This window comes from Lonchura striata, chromosome 3 (genome assembly GCF_050655825.1).
Source record: "Lonchura striata isolate lonStrDom1 chromosome 3, ASM5065582v1, whole genome shotgun sequence".
NCBI lineage: Eukaryota > Metazoa > Chordata > Aves > Passeriformes > Estrildidae > Lonchura > Lonchura striata.
Genome location: NC_140705.1, coordinates 74,552,516 through 74,576,932, shown reverse-complemented (window position 1 = coordinate 74,576,932; position 24,417 = coordinate 74,552,516).

Genomic DNA, 24,417 nt, shown 5'->3' with positions numbered 1-24,417 from the left:
TTGATACAACATAAGATGTGAGGGCAGAATGATGTGCCCAAGCATTCAAAGAGAACGGCAGAGCTGGACATTGAATATGTCTTTCAGTATAATATTCCTACACTTATACAAGTACCTGTCTTTCTGCTTTCTCAAAGGCTGACACTGTTACACTTAACACCTTCAGGTCTCTTTCCATATGCCTAACATTGGTATTCCAAGAATCAGTCTCTCTGCATGTCCTACACACCTCTAACCATGCCCACCATGGCATACTCATACACATACATAAGAACAGTTCATACATAAACTAGTGTCATGGTTATGTATGAACTGTCCTTATGTATCCCCTTTCCATGGCTGTGCCCTTTCCCCAGAAGGACAACTACAGAACTGCTTTCCAAAAACTGTAACAGTGTACAAACAAAATCTCCATAGCACAAGGTGTACTTCCTACACCCTCATTTCAGGTCTGGCTCTTTTGGGCTGACAACCATGAACATCGATTGGCCACCCAAATCCATTTTGTTTTGTCTGGTGCATTTCTCTAACACCACCACTTTGTGAAACAACACACTTTAAAACTCAAACATATATATATATATATATATATATATATATATACATATACTTATTTCTGGCTTTTTTTCTGACACAGTGGACCCTTCCACTGTCACTAGTCAACAGAAAGATATGATATTTCTTAAAAGACTTTTCTTTTATACAAGACTTTTCTCAAAAAAATTGTTTGAATTCATGTTCTATCTCTTTTTTCTGAAACTTTTCTCTGGGCCACCCACTGCCCTCTAGGCAGTGGCACCTATCCAATAACATGCTGAAAAAGCTTGACGAGCTCTGGCTTTTCCTCATCTATAGCCTCCCAGATCCTATTCTTTCACCCACTAAAACCTTTGGCAAAACTCCATATCACTTCAATGGAAGCAGAATCAGGTTGCTGATGGATAAATGCACTTCTTCCATCAGATCCCCATAACAGATATAGAGTTGGTAACCGTATGGGCCTTTTATTTTTCTCTATTGTATTATAAGAATACTGAAAAGTATCATAAATGTATAATGCTGTACGTGCCTCTAACACCATTTTCTGAATCTTACACAAAGTACTTGGCTTCTTCCATTTTACTTCTTTCGATTTCAGGTTCACATTCCAACAACCACTTGCAGAATTAAAAAGGACTGACTATCTTGACCAAATGAAAAAGTACATTCCTGATAGGGCATCCAGCTGAGAATTTGAATAGGAAGCAATATACTCAAAAGGCATTCTGTGTCTTCCTCCAACCCATCATCCCACCAATTTTCTGTTCTCTCAACACTCTCCGACTAAGCAGTTCCTTTACAAGATTAGCTTACTCCAAGATATTTTATTACCTTAACCATTTGTTTGTAATGGTGGTTGCTGAATGCAACCTTACGAAGGCATGGATGAAAAGAAAGGAAAAGGTTTGAATGCAATAAGCTGGCCTGAACGTCAGCCTAGAATGTGTGGTGAACTGTTCTACGAACTACAGATTTATGAAGTGTCTCTACATGCTTCTCTCTCAGTGCATTGCTTGGTTACTTTTGAACACCTAGTTCTGCGTGGTTAATGTCAGAACTAGCCTGCTGTAGCAGGGCCTCTCCAGATGTCCTAGTTTAGGGCAAATTTGGGGAAAAGCCTCTTGGAGGGAGCCCCCAGAAAACAAATCCTCACGGCCCCTCCCCACCCACCTGGTTCAGGAAAAAAATTTCACAGAGAGAAGTGGAAAAGAGCCTGTTTATTTAACAAACAAAGCACTCCCCAGCACTAAAAAAAATAACACCACATGACAAAAAAAACTCTTTCACCACTCTGAAGAGATGAACAAATCCAGAGAGTCTTTCCTGGGCGTGGTTGCCCAGGTCTGGACGCTGGGGATTGCTCTCCAGCACTGGGGATGGCTCCTGCAGATCACAAAGCGCAGGCTTTGGGTATTACTTGGTGTTTCCCAGGTCCCAGTCCGGAGCAGGTTGGGTGGCATTCAGGAAAAGGAAAGGAAAAAAAAAACAGTCCAGGGAAAGAATTGGATTGCTTAGCTAAACTAACTAGAAAGCAAAGGCAAAAGCAGAAGCAAGCAAAGCAAAGCAAGTGAAAGCCAGCAAGTAAGCAAAAGCAAGCTAGCCAGCACTAGCCTCTTCTAGACAGCAGACCATGCAGGGAGGTGAACCGGCTGATAACAAGGCAAAACAAACCTTCACTTTCAGAGTCAGTTCTGAAAGTACAGAACATAATATCAAACATAAACAGAACACACAATTGGGGATACAAACACCATAACGTCACCCTACGACACCAGTACACAGCCCTTTTCTGCAATTTCTCCCTCATACTGCTGCCACAGCAGATATTCCTGATGAGACCAAACATAGCACTCCTTGCAGGAAAGACATTTATTTTGTTATGACTGGCAAACTCTGCTGAAAAGGGTAATAAAACAAGTCATATAGGCTTAACACTGGATATAAGCAAAACGGCCATCAAAGTGAACATAAGCCGTGATAATTAAGACTTGTGCTGTGAGCGTCCACCAGAGAGACTTGGGATCTGGGAGCTCTCTCTCCTCTCCTGTTATGGAGCTAGCCAGATAAACAGGGGAAGCTTGACTGCTGTGGTATGCCTTTAATCATACCAAAGTGCATTTATTATGGAGACAAAAATCAAGTTTGCTTGCCAGAATGTCATTATGAAAAACCTAAAATATGATGGAAGGTGGACTGACGTTGTAGGCTTACTTAATAATATATAATTGCTTTATTTATCAATGAATTCCAATGAATGTGCTATGATGTCAAATGTGCTCAAGATTTTATAACCAATATTTATGAATTTGCAGTGCTGAGTAATTCTCACTGTTGGTTTTTATTAGCAACAGATCAGTCTGTGCTCTACTCATTTTCATCTTGGGCCAAAACTGTTTTCATTTATTGCATGTCCAAAGGAAGTGACATCTTCATTTAGTCAGTCAAACAAGATATCATTACCATTCCCTGCACATCTGCAACACTCAAGTATAGCTACATAAAGAAGAATGTGCTGTTTTATATATTGTCATAAGACAAAGAGAAATAAAAGTACTTGTGTTTTATTACCTTTAATATAATGATTATCTTAGAAGGCTTATATCTTGCAAAATAATCTCTATAAGGTATTTGTTTGGATTTTGGAAATAAGACCTGCAAACCTGACCTGGAGCATAAAGCCCAGAACTAAAAAGCTGCCAAATTAAAACAAGAAAACAAACAAATAAACTTCAAGATTTTTCAAAAGTACTTCTTCAAAAGGTTTTACAAAAATTCCGGTTGTGGTAGACATTTTGTTTCTGGCATCCATTTTGGTACAATACCCCATGGGAATGCTAGCAAACAGAATTAGGGCCTTAGATGTGGGAATCCAGGTCTTCCCTCTGGTAGTGCCGGAAGGTCTGGGACCCTGACAAGGGGTCAGGAATCCCTCTGTACAGAGCCCCCAGAGACACTGTCTGTGATCTCTGTCCATGGAAAAGAGTTTTCAATCTTACAGGATGAATTACAAGCTCTGAGTGTTTGATATAAGTAATAATTAAGTGTGGCATGGGTGCAAAAGTAAAATTTTAGGATTCTAGATTAGGGGTTCAAAGGGGACAAGATAGAGGAAATTGGGTGTGTCTTGTCCTTTTTCTTCTTCTTCATGCCCTCCATGTTTCACTGTAGTGTTGGCATTTTTCTATTGGTTTAGGCTGGGGACACACTGTTCAATGTAGGTGACAGATATTGGCACGTTATTGTAAATATAGCGCAGGTAGTTTCTGGTATATAATGTTTGTAACATCCCACTGAGGGCAGAGCTCCACACGCTGCCCTGCAGGACAGACCTGCGGCAGGGCAGCAGAACATGTTAGAGATAAGCAAGAATAAACAACCTTGGAAAGAGCACAGATGAATTATGACTTCTTCTTTTGCAACGGCGCAGAAAGACAGAGACATTCTACAATCTCGCAATCATCAATACCTCAGATTCTGACACTTAGAGCTTTTATACACAAGAGCTCAGTAGTGGCTAACAAAGAATCCAAGAAAACACGTGTCTTTGTTACCCAGGTTAGTTTCACAGATAGCAAACTTAGCATCTCCAACAACTACGCTTACCAAAACTTATGCTGGGATAACTCCCAGAGACATACCATTGCATCACAAGAGTTGTAAAACCATACACGTGTCTCTGGCAGTCCCACAATCTCTCTACAACACTGTGCAGATCTCAGACCTGAATTTATTTTCTTGTTAATGCATGCACAAACTGCCTCGGGTTTACCAATACCTCCTACACATTTTGCACTCCTACACATTAACAGAGCAAGGTCTTTTAAGAAAAAAAAAATGTCACCATAATTCTTCTTTGCTTTTTCCATTGCACTATCCTAGTCCAAGCGGAGACCCAGAAAGAATCTTACCCTACAATCATAACAGGAGCAAACAAAATTCCTATAAGGGCAGATCTTCTTTCATATGTTCTTTGACATCCAAGCAAAATTTCTAGCTGCTTTAGGCAGCCCAGGACCTCACCCTTGTTTTTGGAAAGAGTACCAGTGCTGCTGAGAGCCTACAAAGAAGATCTAAACAACAAATACAAAAGAATGAGAGAGAAAGAGTAGCTTGAGAAAACGTGTTACAGCATTTGAAACCAGAAGTATTTTCTCATGACAGAAGGGCACCAGCACACTGTGGCACTCAAACAAAATCAACACCAGTGCCAAAGGATATGGGATAATGGAGAACGGGATTTTGGGACCTGGATTCCCACATCTAAGGCCCTAATTCTGTTTGCTAGCTCCGGTGTAGTGTGCGCAAAGCAGCCGCTTCTCCTGCTCCGGGAGCCTGACAGAGCGGTAGCTTGTACGAGGGCGAAGAACGAAGCCGCAGACCACCGGACTTGTGTGCACAGCCTACGGGCTGCTAGAGGAAGGTGGCTGCAGCTCCCTAACCCATCAATTCACAGCAGGCATGCTCTATGGAGCTGTTCCAGGACAACTTTCAGTGCTTATTGGTTCGTCCTGATACAGCCCCTCCTGGGAAATTCATGCTCGTCCCCTGCGGCTCCGAGATGCAGAAACATCGATGGCAGCTGCAGAAAAGAAGGGCTGCGTTGAGTTGTCGAGAAGCAAGAATATAGCCAGCGCCTTGTGTTTGGGAGTCAGCAGCTGCTGGACTTTTGCGATTGCTTTCACGGTGCACTGAATGCCAGGACGGCATGTGCACGTTAAAACAACGAGCTGGGCAAGAGCAGGAAGGGAGCACGGCCATCAAAGAGCATCTGGCATCTTGCCCTGGAAAGAGCACTGTTTTTGGAGTGTGCAGTAAAATCGTGTTTCTGGACAAGGGAGGCATAAGTGCGCTGCGCTCCTAAGCTATCTCCCTGCGAGACACACTGCCAAAGCTTTTCGTTATCATGCAGTCTAGTGCAGACGCACACTACGGCTCTCGGCTGCTGTCCGAAGCGAAGCGCCGGTCGCCGGCGTCTTTCGGCTGAAGCAGCGCTTCGGAGCGTACGGCTGTTGTGTGCGCGAAGCAGCCGCTTCTCCTGCTCCGGGAGCCGGACAGAGCGGTAGCTTGGACGAGGGCGAAGAACGTTGCCGCAGGGAGACGACATTGTGTGCACAGCCTTGGCACTGCTAGAGGACGGTGACTAAAGCTCCCTGCCTCTTCAATGCACTGCTGGCATGCTTTCTCGAAGGTGTTCCGAGACAACTTTCCTGGGTTTTGACTTCGTTCTGATGCAGCCCCTCTTGGGAAATCTGTGCTCGTCCCCGGAGGATCGAGATGCAGAGAACGCGATGGCAGCTGCCGAAATGAAGGACTCTGTTGAAGTGTCGAGAAGAAAGAACTTAGACAAGCGTGTTGTGTTTGGGAGTCAGCAGCTGCTGGACTTTTGCGATTGCTTTCACTGTGCACTGAATGCCAAGAAGGCATGTGCACGTTAAAACAACGAGCTGGGCATGAGCAGGAAGGGAGCACGGGCATCAGAGTGCATCTGGCATCTTGCCCTGGAAAGAGCACTGCTTTTGGAGTGTGCAGTAAAATCGTGTTTCTGGACAAGGGAGGCATAAGTGCGCTGCGCTCCTAAGCTATCTCCCTGCGAGACACACTGCCAAAGCTTTTCGCTATGATGCAGTCTAGTGCAGACGCACACTACGGCTCTCGGCTGCTGTCCGAAGCGAAGCGCCGGTCGCCGGCGTCTTTCGGCTGAAGCAGCGCTTCGGAGCGTATGGCTGTTGTGTGCGCGAAGCAGCCGCTTCTCCTGCTCCGGGAGCCGGACAGAGCGCTAGCTTGTACGAGGGCGAAGAACGAAGCCTCAGAGCAACGGGCTTCTGCGCGCACCCTAAGGACTGCTAGAGGACCGTGGTGGCCGCTCACCTGCCTCTTCAATTCCCTTCTAGCATACTTATGGAAGATGTTCCAGGACAATTTTCCTGAGTTTTGAATTCGTCCTGATGCAGCCCCTCCTGGGAAACTCGTGCTCCTCCTCTGAGGCTCCGACATGCTGAGACCTCGATGGCAACTGCAGAAATGAAGGGCTGCGTTGAGTTGTCGAGAAGCAAGAACATAGCCAGCGCCTTGTGTTTGGGAGTCAGCAGCTGCTGGACTTTTGCGTTTGCCTTCACGGTGCACTGAATACCAGGACGGCATGTGCACGTTAAAACAACGAGCTGGGCAAGAGTAATCGAAAGATCACGGCCGTCAGAAAGCAACTTATATATTGCCCTGGAAAGAGCACTGTTTTTGGAGTGTGCAGTAAAATCGTGTTTCTGGACAAGGGAGGCATAAGTGCGCTGCGCTCCTAAGCTATCTCCCTGCGAGACACACTGCCAAAGCTTTTCGCTATGATGCAGTCTAGTGCAGACGCACACTACGGCTCTCCGGAGCTGACCGAAGCCAAGCGCCGGTGGCCAGCGTCTTTCGGCTGAAGCAGCGCTTCGGAGCGTACGGCTGTTGTGTGCGCGAAGCAGCCTCTTCTCCTGCTCCGGGAGCCGGACAGAGCGGTAGCTTGTACGAGGGCGAAGAACGAAGCCGCAGGGAGACGACATTGTGTGCACAGCCTTGGCACTGCTAGAGGACGGTGACTAAAGCTCCCTGCCTCTTCAATGCACTGCTGGCATGCTTTCTCGAAGGTGTTCCGAGACAACTTTCCTGGGTTTTGACTTCGTTCTGATGCAGCCCCTCTTGGGAAATCTGTGCTCGTCCCCGGAGGATCGAGATGCAGAGAATGCGATGGCAGGTGCCGAAATGAAGGACTCTGTTGAAGTGTCGAGAAGAAAGAACTTAGACAAGCGTGTTGTGTTTGGGAGTCAGCAGCTGCTGGACTTTTGCGATTGCTTTCACTGTGCACTGAATGCCAAGAAGGCATGTGCACGTTAAAACAACGAGCTGGGCATGAGCAGGAAGGGAGCACGGGCATCAGAGTGCATCTGGCATCTTGCCCTGGAAAGAGCACTGCTTTTGGAGTGTGCAGTAAAATCGTGTTTCTGGACAAGGGAGGCATAAGTGCGCTGCGCTCCTAAGCTATCTCCCTGCGAGACACACTGCCAAAGCTTTTCGCTATGATGCAGTCTAGTGCAGACGCACACTACGGCTCTCCGGAGCTGTCCGAAGCCAAGCGCCGGTGGCCGGCGTCTTTCGGCTGAAGCAGCGCTTCGGAGCGTACGGCTGCCGCTCCGCTGTTGTGTGCGCGAAGCAGCCGCTTCTCCTGCTCCGGGAGCCGGACAGAGCGGTAGCTTGTACGAGGGCGAAGAACGAAGCCGCAGAGCACCGGGCTTCTGCGCGCACCCTAAGGACTGCTAGAGGACCGTGGTGGCCGCTCGCCTTCCCCTTCAATTCCATTCTAGCATCCCTATGGAAGATGTTCCAGGACAATTTTCCTGAGTTTTGAATTCGTCCTGATGCAGCCCCTCCTGGGAAACTCGTGCTCGTCCTCTGAGGATCCGAGTGCAGAGACCTCGATGGCAACTGCAGAAATGAAGGGCTGCGTTGAGTTGTCGAGAAGCAAGAACATAGCCAGCGCCTTGTGTTTGGGAGTCAGCAGCTGCTGGACTTTTGCGTTTGCCTTCACGGTGCACTGAATGCCAGGACGGCATGTGCACGTTAAAACAACGAGCTGGGCAAGAGTAATCGAAAGATCACGGCCGTCAGAAAGCAGCTTATATATTGCCCTGGAAAGAGCACTGTTTTTGGAGTGTGCAGTAAAATCGTGTTTCTGGAGAAGGGAGGCATAAGTGCGCTGCGCTCCTAAGCTATCTCCCTGCGAGACACACTGCCAAAGCTTTTCGCTATGATGCAGTCTAGTGCAGACGCACACTACGGCTCTCCGGAGCTGTCCGAAGCCAAGCGCCGGTGGCCGGCGTCTTTCGGCTGAAGCAGCGCTTCGGAGCGTACGGCTGTTGTGTGCGCGAAGCAGCCGCTTCTCCTGCTCCGGGAGCCGGACAGAGCGGTAGCTTGTACGAGGGCGAAGAACGAAGCCGCAGAGCACCGGGCTTCTGCGCGCACCCTAAGGACTGCTAGAGGACCGTGCTGGCCACTCGCCTTCCCCTTCAATTCCATTCTAGCATCCTTATGGAAGGTGTTCCAGGACAATTTTCCTGAGTTTTGAATTCGTCCTGATGCAGCCCCTCCTGGGAAACTCGTGCTCGTCCTCTGAGGCTCCGAGTGCAGAGACCTCGATGGCAACTGCAGAAATGAAGGGCTGCGTTGAGTTGTCGAGAAGCAAGAACATAGCCAGCGCCTTGTGTTTGGGAGTCAGCAGCTGCTGGACTTTTGCGTTTGCCTTCACGGTGCACTGAATGCCAGGACGGCATGTGCACGTTAAAACAACGAGCTGGGCAAGAGTAATCGAAAGATCACGGCCGTCAGAAAGCAGCTTATATATTGCCCTGGAAAGAGCACTGTTTTTGGAGTGTGCAGTAAAATCGTGTTTCTGGACAAGGGAGGCATAAGTGCGCTGCGCTCCTAAGCTATCTCCCTGCGAGACACACTGCCAAAGCTTTTCGCTATGATGCAGTCTAGTGCAGACGCACACTACGGCTCTCCGGAGCTGTCCGAAGCCAAGCGCCGGTGGCCGGCGTCTTTCGGCTGAAGCAGCGCTTCGGAGCGTACGGCTGTTGTGTGCGCGAAGCAGCCGCTTCTCCTGCTCCCGGAGCCGGACAGAGCGGTAGCTTGTACGAGGGCGAAGAACGAAGCTGCAGAGCACCGGGCTTCTGCGCGCACCCTAAGGACTGCTAGAGGACCGTGGTGGCCGCTCACCTTCCCCTTCAATTCCATTCTAGCATCCCTATGGAAGATGTTCCAGGACAATTTTCCTGAGTTTTGAATTCGTCCTGATGCAGCCCCTCCTGGGAAACTCGTGATCGTCCTCTGAGGATCCGAGTGCAGAGACCTCGATGGCAACTGCAGAAATGAAGGGCTGCGTTGAGTTGTCGAGAAGCAAGAACATAGCCAGCGCCTTGTGTTTGGGAGTCAGCAGCTGCTGGACTTTTGCGTTTGCCTTCACGGTGCACTGAATGCCAGGACGGCATGTGCACGTTAAAACAACGAGCTGGGCAACAGTAATCGAAAGATCACGGCCGTCAGAAAGCAGCTTATATATTGCCCTGGAAAGAGCACTGTTTTTGGAGTGTGCAGTAAAATCGTGTTTCTGGACAAGGGAGGCATAAGTGCGCTGCGCTCCTAAGCTATCTCCCTGCGAGACACACTGCCAAAGCTTTTCGCTATGATGCAGTCTAGTGCAGACGCACACTACGGCTCTCCGGAGCTGTCCGAAGCCAAGCGCCGGTGGCCGGCGTCTTTCGGCTGAAGCAGCGCTTCGGAGCGTACGGCTGCCGCTCCGCTGTTGTGTGCGCGAAGCAGCCGCTTCTCCTGCTCCGGGAGCCGGACAGAGCGGTAGCTTGTACGAGGGCGAAGAACGAAGCCGCAGGGAGACGACATTGTGTGCACAGCCTTGGCACTGCTAGAGGACGGTGACTAAAGCTCCCTGCCTCTTCAATGCACTGCTGGCATGCTTTCTCGAAGGTGTTCCGAGACAACTTTCCTGGGTTTTGACTTCGTTCTGATGCAGCCACTCTTGGGAAGTCTGTACTCGTCCCCGGAGGATCGAGATGCAGAGAACGCGATGGCAGCTGCCGAAATGAAGGACTCTGTTGAAGTGTCGAGAAGAAAGAACTTAGACAAGCATGTTGTGTTTGGGAGTCAGCAGCTGCTGGACTTTTGCGATTGCTTTCTTTGTGCACTGAATGCCAAGAAGGCATGTGCACGTTAAAACAACGAGCTGGGCATGAGCAGGAAGGGAGCACGGGCATCAGAGTGCATCTGGCATCTTGCCCTGGAAAGAGCACTGCTTTTGGAGTGTGCAGTAAAATCGTGTTTCTGGACAAGGGAGGCATAAGTGCGCTGCGCTCCTAAGCTATCTCCCTGCGAGACACACTGCCAAAGCTTTTCGCTATGATGCAGTCTAGTGCAGACGCACACTACGGCTCTCCGGAGCTGTCCGAAGCCAAGCGCCGGTGGCCGGCGTCTTTCGGCTGAAGCAGCGCTTCGGAGCGTACGGCTGCCGCTCCGCTGTTGTGTGCGCGAAGCAGCCGCTTCTCCTGCTCCGGGAGCCGGACAGAGCGGTAGCTTGTACGAGGACGAAGAACGAAGCCGCAGAGCAACGGGCTTCTGCGCGCACCCTAAGGACTGCTAGAGGACCGTGCTGGCCGCTCGCCTTCCCCTTCAATTCCATTCTAGCATCCCTATGGAAGATGTTCCAGGACAATTTTCCTGAGTTTTGAATTCGTCCTGATGCAGCCCCTCCTGGGAAACTCGTGCTCGTCCTTTGAGGCTCCGAGTGCAGAGACCTCGATGGCAACTGCAGAAATGAAGGGCTGCGTTGAGTTGTCGAGAAGCAAGAACATAGCCAGCGCCTTGTGTTTGGGAGTCAGCAGCTGCTGGATTTTTGCATTTGCCTTCACGGTGCACTGAATGCCAGGACGGCATGTGCACGTTAAAACAACGAGCTGGGCAAGAGTAATCGAAAGATCACGGCCGTCAGAAAGAAGCTTATATATTGCCCTGGAAAGAGCACTGTTTTTGGAGTGTGCAGTAAAATCGTGTTTCTGGACAAGGGAGGCATAAGTGCACTCCGCTCCTAAGCTATCTCCCTGCGAGACACACTGCCAAAGCTTTTCGCTATGATGCAGTCTAGTGCAGACGCACACTACGGCTCTCCGGAGCTGTCCGAAGCCAAGCGCCGGTGGCCGGCGTCTTTCGGCTGAAGCAGCGCTTCGGAGCGTACGGCTGTTGTGTGCGCGAAGCAGCCGCTTCTCCTGCTCCGGGAGCCGGACAGAGCGGTAGCTTGTACGAGGGCGAAGAACGTTGCCGCAGGGAGACGACATTGTGTGCACAGCCTTGGCACTGCTAGAGGACGGTGACTAAAGCTCCCTGCCTCTTCAATGCACTGCTGGCATGCTTTCTCGAAGGTGTTCCGAGACAACTTTCCTGGGTTTTGACTTCGTTCTGATGCAGCCCCTCTTGGGAAATCTGGGCTCGTCCCCGGAGGATCGAGATGCAGAGAACGCGATGGCAGCTGCCGAAATGAAGGACTCTGTTGAAGTGTCGAGAAGAAAGAACTTAGACAAGCGTGTTGTGTATGGGAGTCAGCAGCTGCTGGACTTTTGCGATTGCTTTCTTTGTGCACTGAATGCCAAGAAGGCATGTGCACGTTAAAACAACGAGCTGGGCATGAGCAGGAAGGGAGCACGGGCATCAGAGTGCATCTGGCATCTTGCCCTGGAAAGAGCACTGTTTTTGGAGTGTGCAGTAAAATCGTGTTTCTGGACAAGGGAGGCATAAGTGCGCTGCGCTCCTAAGCTATCTCCCTGCGAGACACACTGCCAAAGCTTTTCGCTATGATGCAGTCTAGTGCAGACGCACACTACGGCTCTCCGGAGCTGTCCGAAGCCAAGCGCCGGTGGCCGGCGTCTTTCGGCTGAAGCAGCGCTTCGGAGCGTACGGCTGTTGTGTGCGCGAAGCAGCCGCTTCTCCTGCTCCCGGAGCCGGACAGAGCGGTAGCTTGTACGAGGGCGAAGAACGAAGCTGCAGAGCACCGGGCTTCTGCGCGCACCCTAAGGACTGCTAGAGGACCGTGCTGGCCGCTCGCCTTCCCCTTCAATTCCATTCTAGCATCCCTATGGAAGATGTTCCAGGACAATTTTCCTGAGTTTTGAATTCGTCCTGATACAGCCCCTCCTGGGAAACTCGTGATCGTCCTCTGAGGATCCGAGTGCAGAGACCTCGATGGCAACTGCAGAAATGAAGGGCTGCGTTGAGTTGTCGAGAAGCAAGAACATAGCCAGCGCCTTGTGTTTGGGAGTCAGCAGCTGCTGGACTTTTGCGTTTGCCTTCACGGTGCACTGAATGCCAGGACGGCATGTGCACGTTAAAACAACGAGCTGGGCAAGAGTAATCGAAAGATCACGGCCGTCAGAAAGCAGCTTATATATTGCCCTGGAAAGAGCACTGTTTTTGGAGTGTGCAGTAAAATCGTGTTTCTGGACAAGGGAGGCATAAGTGCGCTGCGCTCCTAAGCTATCTCCCTGCGAGACACACTGCCAAAGCTTTTCGCTATGATGCAGTCTAGTGCAGACGCACACTACGGCTCTCCGGAGCTGTCCGAAGCCAAGCGCCGGTGGCCGGCGTCTTTCGGCTGAAGCAGCGCTTCGGAGCGTACGGCTGCCGCTCCGCTGTTGTGTGCGCGAAGCAGCCGCTTCTCCTGCTCCGGGAGCCGGACAGAGCGGTAGCTTGTACGAGGGCGAAGAACGAAGCCGCAGGGAGACGACATTGTGTGCACAGCCTTGGCACTGCTAGAGGACGGTGACTAAAGCTCCCTGCCTCTTCAATGCACTGCTGGCATGCTTTCTCGAAGGTGTTCCGAGACAACTTTCCTGGGTTTTGACTTCGTTCTGATGCAGCCACTCTTGGGAAGTCTGTACTCGTCCCCGGAGGATCGAGATGCAGAGAACGCGATGGCAGCTGCCGAAATGAAGGACTCTGTTGAAGTGTCGAGAAGAAAGAACTTAGACAAGCGTGTTGTGTTTGGGAGTCAGCAGCTGCTGGACTTTTGCGATTGCTTTCTTTGTGCACTGAATGCCAAGAAGGCATGTGCACGTTAAAACAACGAGCTGGGCATGAGCAGGAAGGGAGCACGGGCATCAGAGTGCATCTGGCATCTTGCCCTGGAAAGAGCACTGCTTTTGGAGTGTGCAGTAAAATCGTGTTTCTGGACAAGGGAGGCATAAGTGCGCTGCGCTCCTAAGCTATCTCCCTGCGAGACACACTGCCAAAGCTTTTCGCTATGATGCAGTCTAGTGCAGACGCACACTACGGCTCTCCGGAGCTGTCCGAAGCGAAGCGCCGGTGGCCGGCGTCTTTCGGCTGAAGCAGCGCTTCGGAGCGTACGGCTGCCGCTCCGCTGTTGTGTGCGCGAAGCAGCCGCTTCTCCTGCTCCGGGAGCCGGACAGAGCGGTAGCTTGTACGAGGACGAAGAACGAAGCCGCAGAGCAACGGGCTTCTGCGCGCACCCTAAGGACTGCTAGAGGACCGTGCTGGCCGCTCGCCTTCCCCTTCAATTCCATTCTAGCATCCCTATGGAAGATGTTCCAGGACAATTTTCCTGAGTTTTGAATTCGTCCTGATGCAGCCCCTCCTGGGAAACTCGTGCTCGTCCTTTGAGGCTCCGAGTGCAGAGACCTCGATGGCAACTGCAGAAATGAAGGGCTGCGTTGAGTTGTCGAGAAGCAAGAACATAGCCAGCGCCTTGTGTTTGGGAGTCAGCAGCTGCTGGATTTTTGCATTTGCCTTCACGGTGCACTGAATGCCAGGACGGCATGTGCACGTTAAAACAACGAGCTGGGCAAGAGTAATCGAAAGATCACGGCCGTCAGAAAGCAGCTTATATATTGCCCTGGAAAGAGCACTGTTTTTGGAGTGTGCAGTAAAATCGTGTTTCTGGACAAGGGAGGCATAAGTGCACTGCGCTCCTAAGCTATCTCCCTGCGAGACACACTGCCAAAGCTTTTCGCTATGATGCAGTCTAGTGCAGACGCACACTACGGCTCTCCGGAGCTGTCCGAAGCCAAGCGCCGGTGGCCGGCGTCTTTCGGCTGAAGCAGCGCTTCGGAGCGTACGGCTGTTGTGTGCGCGAAGCAGCCGCTTCTCCTGCTCCGGGAGCCGGACAGAGCGGTAGCTTGTACGAGGGCGAAGAACGTTGCCGCAGGGAGACGACATTGTGTGCACAGCCTTGGCACTGCTAGAGGACGGTGACTAAAGCTCCCTGCCTCTTCAATGCACTGCTGGCATGCTTTCTCGAAGGTGTTCCGAGACAACTTTCCTGGGTTTTGACTTCGTTCTGATGCAGCCCCTCTTGGGAAATCTGGGCTCGTCCCCGGAGGATCGAGATGCAGAGAACGCGATGGCAGCTGCCGAAATGAAGGACTCTGTTGAAGTGTCGAGAAGAAAGAACTTAGACAAGCGTGTTGTGTATGGGAGTCAGCAGCTGCTGGACTTCTGCGATTGCTTTCTTTGTGCACTGAATGCCAAGAAGGCATGTGCACGTTAAAACAACGAGCTGGGCATGAGCAGGAAGGGAGCACGGGCATCAGAGTGCATCTGGCATCTTGCCCTGGAAAGAGCACTGTTTTTGGAGTGTGCAGTAAAATCGTGTTTCTGGACAAGGGAGGCATAAGTGCGCTGCGCTCCTAAGCTATCTCCCTGCGAGACACACTGCCAAAGCTTTTCGCTATGATGCAGTCTAGTGCAGACGCACACTACGGCTCTCCGGAGCTGTCCGAAGCCAAGCGCCGGTGGCCGGCGTCTTTCGGCTGAAGCAGCGCTTCGGAGCGTACGGCTGTTGTGTGCGCGAAGCAGCCGCTTCTCCTGCTCCCGGAGCCGGACAGAGCGGTAGCTTGTACGAGGGCGAAGAACGAAGCTGCAGAGCACCGGGCTTCTGCGCGCACCCTAAGGACTGCTAGAGGACCGTGCTGGCCGCTCGCCTTCCCCTTCAATTCCATTCTAGCATCCCTATGGAAGATGTTCCAGGACAATTTTCCTGAGTTTTGAATTCGTCCTGATACAGCCCCTCCTGGGAAACTCGTGATCGTCCTCTGAGGATCCGAGTGCAGAGACCTCGATGGCAACTGCAGAAATGAAGGGCTGCGTTGAGTTGTCGAGAAGCAAGAACATAGCCAGCGCCTTGTGTTTGGGAGTCAGCAGCTGCTGGACTTTTGCGTTTGCCTTCACGGTGCACTGAATGCCAGGACGGCATGTGCACGTTAAAACAACGAGCTGGGCAAGAGTAATCGAAAGATCACGGCCGTCAGAAAGCAGCTTATATATTGCCCTGGAAAGAGCACTGTTTTTGGAGTGTGCAGTAAAATCGTGTTTCTGGACAAGGGAGGCATAAGTGCGCTGCGCTCCTAAGCTATCTCCCTGCGAGACACACTGCCAAAGCTTTTCGCTATGATGCAGTCTAGTGCAGACGCACACTACGGCTCTCCGGAGCTGTCCGAAGCCAAGCGCCGGTGGCCGGCGTCTTTCGGCTGAAGCAGCGCTTCGGAGCGTACGGCTGCCGCTCCGCTGTTGTGTGCGCGAAGCAGCCGCTTCTCCTGCTCCGGGAGCCGGACAGAGCGGTAGCTTGTACGAGGGCGAAGAACGAAGCCGCAGGGAGACGACATTGTGTGCACAGCCTTGGCACTTCTAGAGGACGGTGACTAAAGCTCCCTGCCTCTTCAATGCACTGCTGGCATGCTTTCTCGAAGGTGTTCCGAGACAACTTTCCTGGGTTTTGACTTCGTTCTGATGCAGCCACTCTTGGGAAGTCTGTACTCGTCCCCGGAGGATCGAGATGCAGAGAACGCGATGGCAGCTGCCGAAATGAAGGACTCTGTTGAAGTGTCGAGAAGAAAGAACTTAGACAAGCGTGTTGTGTTTGGGAGTCAGCAGCTGCTGGACTTTTGCGATTGCTTTCTTTGTGCACTGAATGCCAAGAAGGCATGTGCACGTTAAAACAACGAGCTGGGCATGAGCAGGAAGGGAGCACGGGCATCAGAGTGCATCTGGCATCTTGCCCTGGAAAGAGCACTGCTTTTGGAGTGTGCAGTAAAATCGTGTTTCTGGACAAGGGAGGCATAAGTGCGCTGCGCTCCTAAGCTATCTCCCTGCGAGACACACTGCCAAAGCTTTTCGCTATGATGCAGTCTAGTGCAGACGCACACTACGGCTCTCCGGAGCTGTCCGAAGCGAAGCGCCGGTGGCCGGCGTCTTTCGGCTGAAGCAGCGCTTCGGAGCGTACGGCTGCCGCTCCGCTGTTGTGTGCGCGAAGCAGCCGCTTCTCCTGCTCCGGGAGCCGGACAGAGCGGTAGCTTGTACGAGGACGAAGAACGAAGCCGCAGAGCAACGGGCTTCTGCGCGCACCCTAAGGACTGCTAGAGGACCGTGCTGGCCGCTCGCCTTCCCCTTCAATTCCATTCTAGCATCCCTATGGAAGATGTTCCAGGACAATTTTCCTGAGTTTTGAATTCGTCCTGATGCAGCCCCTCCTGGGAAACTCGTGCTCGTCCTTTGAGGCTCCGAGTGCAGAGACCTCGATGGCAACTGCAGAAATGAAGGGCTGCGTTGAGTTGTCGAGAAGCAAGAACATAGCCAGCGCCTTGTGTTTGGGAGTCAGCAGCTGCTGGATTTTTGCATTTGCCTTCACGGTGCACTGAATGCCAGGACGGCATGTGCACGTTAAAACAACGAGCTGGGCAAGAGTAATCGAAAGATCACGGCCGTCAGAAAGCAGCTTATATATTGCCCTGGAAAGAGCACTGTTTTTGGAGTGTGCAGTAAAATCGTGTTTCTGGACAAGGGAGGCATAAGTGCACTGCGCTCCTAAGCTATCTCCCTGCGAGACACACTGCCAAAGCTTTTCGCTATGATGCAGTCTAGTGCAGACGCACACTACGGCTCTCCGGAGCTGTCCGAAGCCAAGCGCCGGTGGCCGGCGTCTTTCGGCTGAAGCAGCGCTTCGGAGCGTACGGCTGTTGTGTGCGCGAAGCAGCCGCTTCTCCTGCTCCGGGAGCCGGACAGAGCGGTAGCTTGTACGAGGGCGAAGAACGTTGCCGCAGGGAGACGACATTGTGTGCACAGCCTTGGCACTGCTAGAGGACGGTGACTAAAGCTCCCTGCCTCTTCAATGCACTGCTGGCATGCTTTCTCGAAGGTGTTCCGAGACAACTTTCCTGGGTTTTGACTTCGTTCTGATGCAGCCCCTCTTGGGAAATCTGGGCTCGTCCCCGGAGGATCGAGATGCAGAGAACGCGATGGCAGCTGCCGAAATGAAGGACTCTGTTGAAGTGTCGAGAAGAAAGAACTTAGACAAGCGTGTTGTGTATGGGAGTCAGCAGCTGCTGGACTTCTGCGATTGCTTTCTTTGTGCACTGAATGCCAAGAAGGCATGTGCACGTTAAAACAACGAGCTGGGCATGAGCAGGAAGGGAGCACGGGCATCAGAGTGCATCTGGCATCTTGCCCTGGAAAGAGCACTGTTTTTGGAGTGTGCAGTAAAATCGTGTTTCTGGACAAGGGAGGCATAAGTGCGCTGCGCTCCTAAGCTATCTCCCTGCGAGACACACTGCCAAAGCTTTTCGCTATGATGCAGTCTAGTGCAGACGCACACTACGGCTCTCCGGAGCTGTCCGAAGCCAAGCGCCGGTGGCCGGCGTCTTTCGGCTGAAGCAGCGCTTCGGAGCGTACGGCTGTTGTGTGCGCGAAGCAGCCGCTTCTCCTGCTCCCGGAGCCGGACAGAGCGGTAGCTTGTACGAGGGCGAAGAACGAAGCTGCAGAGCACCGGGCTTCTGCGCGCACCCTAAGGACTGCTAGAGGACCGTGCTGGCCGCTCGCCTTCCCCTTCAATTCCATTCTAGCATCCCTATGGAAGATGTTCCAGGACAATTTTCCTGAGTTTTGAATTCGTCCTGATACAGCCCCTCCTGGGAAACTCGTGATCGTCCTCTGAGGATCCGAGTGCAGAGACCTCGATGGCAACTGCAGAAATGAAGGGCTGCGTTGAGTTGTCGAGAAGCAAGAACATAGCCAGCGCCTTGTGTTTGGGAGTCAGCAGCTGCTGGACTTTTGCGTTTGCCTTCACGGTGCACTGAATGCCAGGACGGCATGTGCACGTTAAAACAACGAGCTGGGCAAGAGTAATCGAAAGATCACGGCCGTCAGAAAGCAGCTTATATATTGCCCTGGAAAGAGCACTGTTTTTGGAGTGTGCAGTAAAATCGTGTTTCTGGACAAGGGAGGCATAAGTGCGCTGCGCTCCTAAGCTATCTCCCTGCGAGACACACTGCCAAAGCTTTTCGCTATGATGCAGTCTAGTGCAGACGCACACTACGGCTCTCCGGAGCTGTCCGAAGCCAAGCGCCGGTGGCCGGCGTCTTTCGGCTGAAGCAGCGCTTCGGAGCGTACGGCTGCCGCTCCGCTGTTGTGTGCGCGAAGCAGCCGCTTCTCCTGCTCCGGGAGCCGGACAGAGCGGTAGCTTGTACGAGGGCGAAGAACGAAGCCGCAGGGAGACGACATTGTGTGCACAGCCTTGGCACTGCTAGAGGACGGTGACTAAAGCTCCCTGCCTCTTCAATGCACTGCTGGCATGCTTTCTCGAAGGTGTTCCGAGACAACTTTCCTGGGTTTTGACTTCGTTCTGATGCAGCCACTCTTGGGAAGTCTGTACTCGTCCCCGGAGGATCGAGATGCAGAGAACGCGATGGCAGCTGCCGAAATGAAGGACTCTGTTGAAGTGTCGAGAAGAAAGAACTTAGACAAGCGTGTTGTGTTTGGGAGTCAGCAGCTGCTGGACTTTTGCGATTGCTTTCTTTGTGCACTGAATGCCAAGAAGGCATGTGCACGTTAAAACAACGAGCTGGGCATGAGCAGGAAGGGAGCACGGGCATCAGAGTGCATCTGGCATCTTGCCCTGGAAAGAGCACTGCTTTTGGAGTGTGCAGTAAAATCGTGTTTCTGGACAAGGGAGGCATAAGTGCGCTGCGCTCCTAAGCTATCTCCCTGCGAGACACACTGCCAAAGCTTTTCGCTATGATGCAGTCTAGTGCAGACGCACACTACGGCTCTCCGGAGCTGTCCGAAGCGAAGCGCCGGTGGCCGGCGTCTTTCGGCTGAAGCAGCGCTTCGGAGCGTACGGCTGCCGCTCCGCTGTTGTGTGCGCGAAGCAGCCGCTTCTCCTGCTCCGGGAGCCGGACAGAGCGGTAGCTTGTACGAGGGCGAAGAACGAAGCCGCAGAGCAACGGGCTTCTGCGCGCACCCTAAGGACTGCTAGAGGACCGTGCTGGCCGCTCGCCTTCCCCTTCAATTCCATTCTAGCATCCCTATGGAAGATGTTCCAGGACAATTTTCCTGAGTTTTGAATTCGTCCTGATGCAGCCCCTCCTGGGAAACTCGTGCTCGTCCTTTGAGGCTCCGAGTGCAGAGACCTCGATGGCAACTGCAGAAATGAAGGGCTGCGTTGAGTTGTCGAGAAGCAAGAACATAGCCAGCGCCTTGTGTTTGGGAGTCAGCAGCTGCTGGACTTTTGCATTTGCCTTCACGGTGCACTGAATGCCAGGACGGCATGTGCACGTTAAAACAACGAGCTGGGCAAGAGTAATCGAAAGATCACGGCCGTCAGAAAGCAGCTTATATATTGCCCTGGAAAGAGCACTGTTTTTGGAGTGTGCAGTAAAATCGTGTTTCTGGACAAGGGAGGCATAAGTGCACTGCGCTCCTAAGCTATCTCCCTGCGAGACACACTGCCAAAGCTTTTCGCTATGATGCAGTCTAGTGCAGACGCACACTACGGCTCTCCGGAGCTGTCCGAAGCCAAGCGCCGGTGGCCGGCGTCTTTCGGCTGAAGCAGCGCTTCGGAGCGTACGGCTGTTGTGTGCGCGAAGCAGCCGCTTCTCCTGCTCCGGGAGCCGGACAGAGCGGTAGCTTGTACGAGGGCGAAGAACGTTGCCGCAGGGAGACGACATTGTGTGCACAGCCTTGGCACTGCTAGAGGACGGTGACTAAAGCTCCCTGCCTCTTCAATGCACTGCTGGCATGCTTTCTCGAAGGTGTTCCGAGACAACTTTCCTGGGTTTTGACTTCGTTCTGATGCAGCCCCTCTTGGGAAATCTGTGCTCGTCCCCGGAGGATCGAGATGCAGAGAACGCGATGGCAGCTGCCGAAATGAAAGACTCTGTTGAAGTGTCGAGAAGAAAGAACTTAGACAAGCGTGTTGTGTATGGGAGTCAGCAGCTGCTGGACTTCTGCGATTGCTTTCTTTGTGCACTGAATGCCAAGAAGGCATGTGCACGTTAAAACAACGAGCTGGGCATGAGCAGGAAGGGAGCACGGGCATCAGAGTGCATCTGGCATCTTGCCCTGGAAAGAGCACTGCTTTTGGAGTGTGCAGTAAAATCGTGTTTCTGGACAAGGGAGGCATAAGTGCGCTGCCCTCCTAAGCTATCTCCCTGCGAGACACACTGCCAAAGCTTTTCGCTATGATGCAGTCTAGTGCAGACGCACACTACGGCTCTCCGGAGCTGTCCGAAGCGAAGCGCCGGTGGCCGGCGTCTTTCGGCTGAAGCAGCGCTTCGGAGCGTACGGCTGTTGTGTGCGCGAAGCAGCCGCTTCTCCTGCTCCGGGAGCCGGACAGAGCGGTAGCTTGTACGAGGGCGAAGAACGAAGCCGCAGGGAGACGACATTGTGTGCACAGCCTTGGCACTGCTAGAGGACGGTGACTAAAGCTCCCTGCCTCTTCAATGCACTGCTGGCATGCTTTCTCGAAGGTGTTCCGAGACAACTTTCCTGGGTTTTGACTTCGTTCTGATGCAGCCCCTCTTGGGAAATCTGTGCTCGTCCCCGGAGGATCGAGATGCAGAGAACGCGATGGCAGCTGCCGAAATGAAGGACTCTGTTGAAGTGTCGAGAAGAAAGAACTTAGACAAGCGTGTTGTGTTTGGGAGTCATTAGCTGCTGGACTTCTGCGATTGCTTTCTTTGTGCACTGAATGCCAAGAAGGCATGTGCACGTTAAAACAACGAGCTGGGCATGAGCAGGAAGGGAGCACGGGCATCAGAGTGCATCTGGCATCTTGCCCTGGAAAGAGCACTGCTTTTGGAGTGTGCAGTAAAATCGTGTTTCTGGACAAGGGAGGCATAAGTGCGCTGCGCTCCTAAGCTATCTCCCTGCGAGACACACTGCCAAAGCTTTTCGCTATGATGCAGTCTAGTGCAGACGCACACTACGGCTCTCCGGAGCTGTCCGAAGCCAAGCGCCGGTGGCCGGCGTCTTTCGGCTGAAGCAGCGCTTCGGAGCGTACGGCTGCCGCTCCGCTGTTGTGTGCGCGAAGCAGCCGCTTCTCCTGCTCCGGGAGCCGGACAGAGCGGTAGCTTGTACGAGGGCGAAGAACGAAGCCGCAGAGCACCGGGCTTCTGCGCGCACCCTAAGGACTGCTAGAGGACCGTGCTGGCCGCTCGCCTTCCCCTTCAATTCCATTCTAGCATCCCTATGGAAGATGTTCCAGGACAATTTTCCTGAGTTTTGAATTCGTCCTGATGCAGCCCCTCCTGGGAAACTCGTGCTCGTCCTTTGAGGCTCCGAGTGCAGAGACCTCGATGGCAACTGCAGAAATGAAGGGCTGCGTTGAGTTGTCGAGAAGCAAGAACATAGCCAGCGCCTTGTGTTTGGGAGTCAGCAGCTGCTGGACTTTTGCATTTGCCTTCACGGTGCACTGAATGCCAGGACGGCATGTGCACGTTAAAACAACGAGCTGGGCAAGAGTAATCGAAAGATCACGGCCGTCAGAAAGCAGCTTATATATTGCCCTGGAAAGAGCACTGTTTTTGGAGTGTGCAGTAAAATCGTGTTTCTGGACAAGGGAGGCATAAGTGCGCTGCGCTCCTAAGCTATCTCCCTGCGAGACACACTGCCAAAGCTTTTCGCTATGATGCAGTCTAGTGCAGACGCACACTACGGCTCTCCGGAGCTGTCCGAAGCCAAGCGCCGGTGGCCGGCGTCTTTCGGCTGAAGCAGCGCTTCGGAGCGTACGGCTGTTGTGTGCGCGAAGCAGCCGCTTCTCCTGCTCCCGGAGCCGGACAGAGCGGTAGCTTGTACGAGGGCGAAGAACGTTGCCGCAGGGAGACGACATTGTGTGCACAGCCTTGGCACTGCTAGAGGACGGTGACTAAAGCTCCCTGCCTCTTCAATGCACTGCTGGCATGCTTTCTCGAAGGTGTTCCGAGACAACTTTCCTGGGTTTTGACTTCGTTCTGATGCAGCCCCTCTTGGGAAATCTGTGCTCGTCCCCGGAGGATCGAGATGCAGAGAACGCGATGGCAGCTGCCGAAATGAAGGACTCTGTTGAAGTGTCGAGAAGAAAGAACTTAGACAAGCGTGTTGTGTTTGGGAGTCATTAGCTGCTGGACTTCTGCGATTGCTTTCTTTGTGCACTGAATGCCAAGAAGGCATGTGCACGTTAAAACAACGAGCTGGGCATGAGCAGGAAGGGAGCACGGGCATCAGAGTGCATCTGGCATCTTGCCCTGGAAAGAGCACTGCTTTTGGAGTGTGCAGTAAAATCGTGTTTCTGGACAAGGGAGGCATAAGTGCGCTGCCCTCCTAAGCTATCTCCCTGCGAGACACACTGCCAAAGCTTTTCGCTATGATGCAGTCTAGTGCAGACGCACACTACGGCTCTCCGGAGCTGTCCGAAGCCAAGCGCCGGTGGCCGGCGTCTTTCGGCTGAAGCAGCGCTTCGGAGCGTACGGCTGCCGCTCCGCTGTTGTGTGCGCGAAGCAGCCGCTTCTCCTGCTCCGGGAGCCGGACAGAGCGGTAGCTTGTACGAGGGCGAAGAACGAAGCCGCAGAGCACCGGGCTTCTGCGCGCACCCTAAGGACTGCTAGAGGACCGTGCTGGCCGCTCGCCTTCCCCTTCAATTCCATTCTAGCATCCCTATGGAAGATGTTCCAGGACAATTTTCCTGAGTTTTGAATTCGTCCTGATGCAGCCCCTCCTGGGAAACTCGTGCTCGTCCTTTGAGGCTCCGAGTGCAGAGACCTCGATGGCAACTGCAGAAATGAAGGGCTGCGTTGAGTTGTCGAGAAGCAAGAACATAGCCAGCGCCTTGTGTTTGGGAGTCAGCAGCTGCTGGACTTTTGCATTTGCCTTCACGGTGCACTGAATGCCAGGACGGCATGTGCACGTTAAAACAACGAGCTGGGCAAGAGTAATCGAAAGATCACGGCCGTCAGAAAGCAGCTTATATATTGCCCTGGAAAGAGCACTGTTTTTGGAGTGTGCAGTAAAATCGTGTTTCTGGACAAGGGAGGCATAAGTGCGCTGCGCTCCTAAGCTATCTCCCTGCGAGACACACTGCCAAAGCTTTTCGCTATGATGCAGTCTAGTGCAGACGCACACTACGGCTCTCCGGAGCTGTCCGAAGCCAAGCGCCGGTGGCCGGCGTCTTTCGGCTGAAGCAGCGCTTCGGAGCGTACGGCTGTTGTGTGCGCGAAGCAGCCGCTTCTCCTGCTCCGGGAGCCGGACAGAGCGGTAGCTTGTACGAGGGCGAAGAACGTTGCCGCAGGGAGACGACATTGTGTGCACAGCCTTGGCACTGCTAGAGGACGGTGACTAAAGCTCCCTGCCTCTTCAATGCACTGCTGGCATGCTTTCTCGAAGGTGTTCCGAGACAACTTTCCTGGGTTTTGACTTCGTTCTGATGCAGCCCCTCTTGGGAAATCTGTGCTCGTCCCCGGAGGATCGAGATGCAGAGAACGCGATGGCAGCTGCCGAAATGAAGGACTCTGTTGAAGTGTCGAGAAGAAAGAACTTAGACAAGCGTGTTGTGTTTGGGAGTCAGCAGCTCCTGGACTTTTGCGATTGCTTTCTTTGTGCACTGAATGCCAAGAAGGCATGTGCACGTTAAAACAACGAGCTGGGCATGAGCAGGAAGGGAGCACGGGCATCAGAGTGCATCTGGCATCTTGCCCTGGAAAGAGCACTGCTTTTGGAGTGTGCAGTAAAATCGTGTTTCTGGACAAGGGAGGCATAAGTGCGCTGCCCTCCTAAGCTATCTCCCTGCGAGACACACTGCCAAAGCTTTTCGCTATGATGCAGTCTAGTGCAGACGCACACTAGGGCTCTCCGGAGCTGTCCGAAGCCAAGCGCCGGTGGCCGGCGTCTTTCGGCTGAAGCAGCGCTTCGGAGCGTACGGCTGCCGCTCCGCTGTTGTGTGCGCGAAGCAGCCGCTTCTCCTGCTCCGGGAGCCGGACAGAGCGGTAGCTTGTACGAGGGCGAAGAACGAAGCCGCAGAGCAACGGG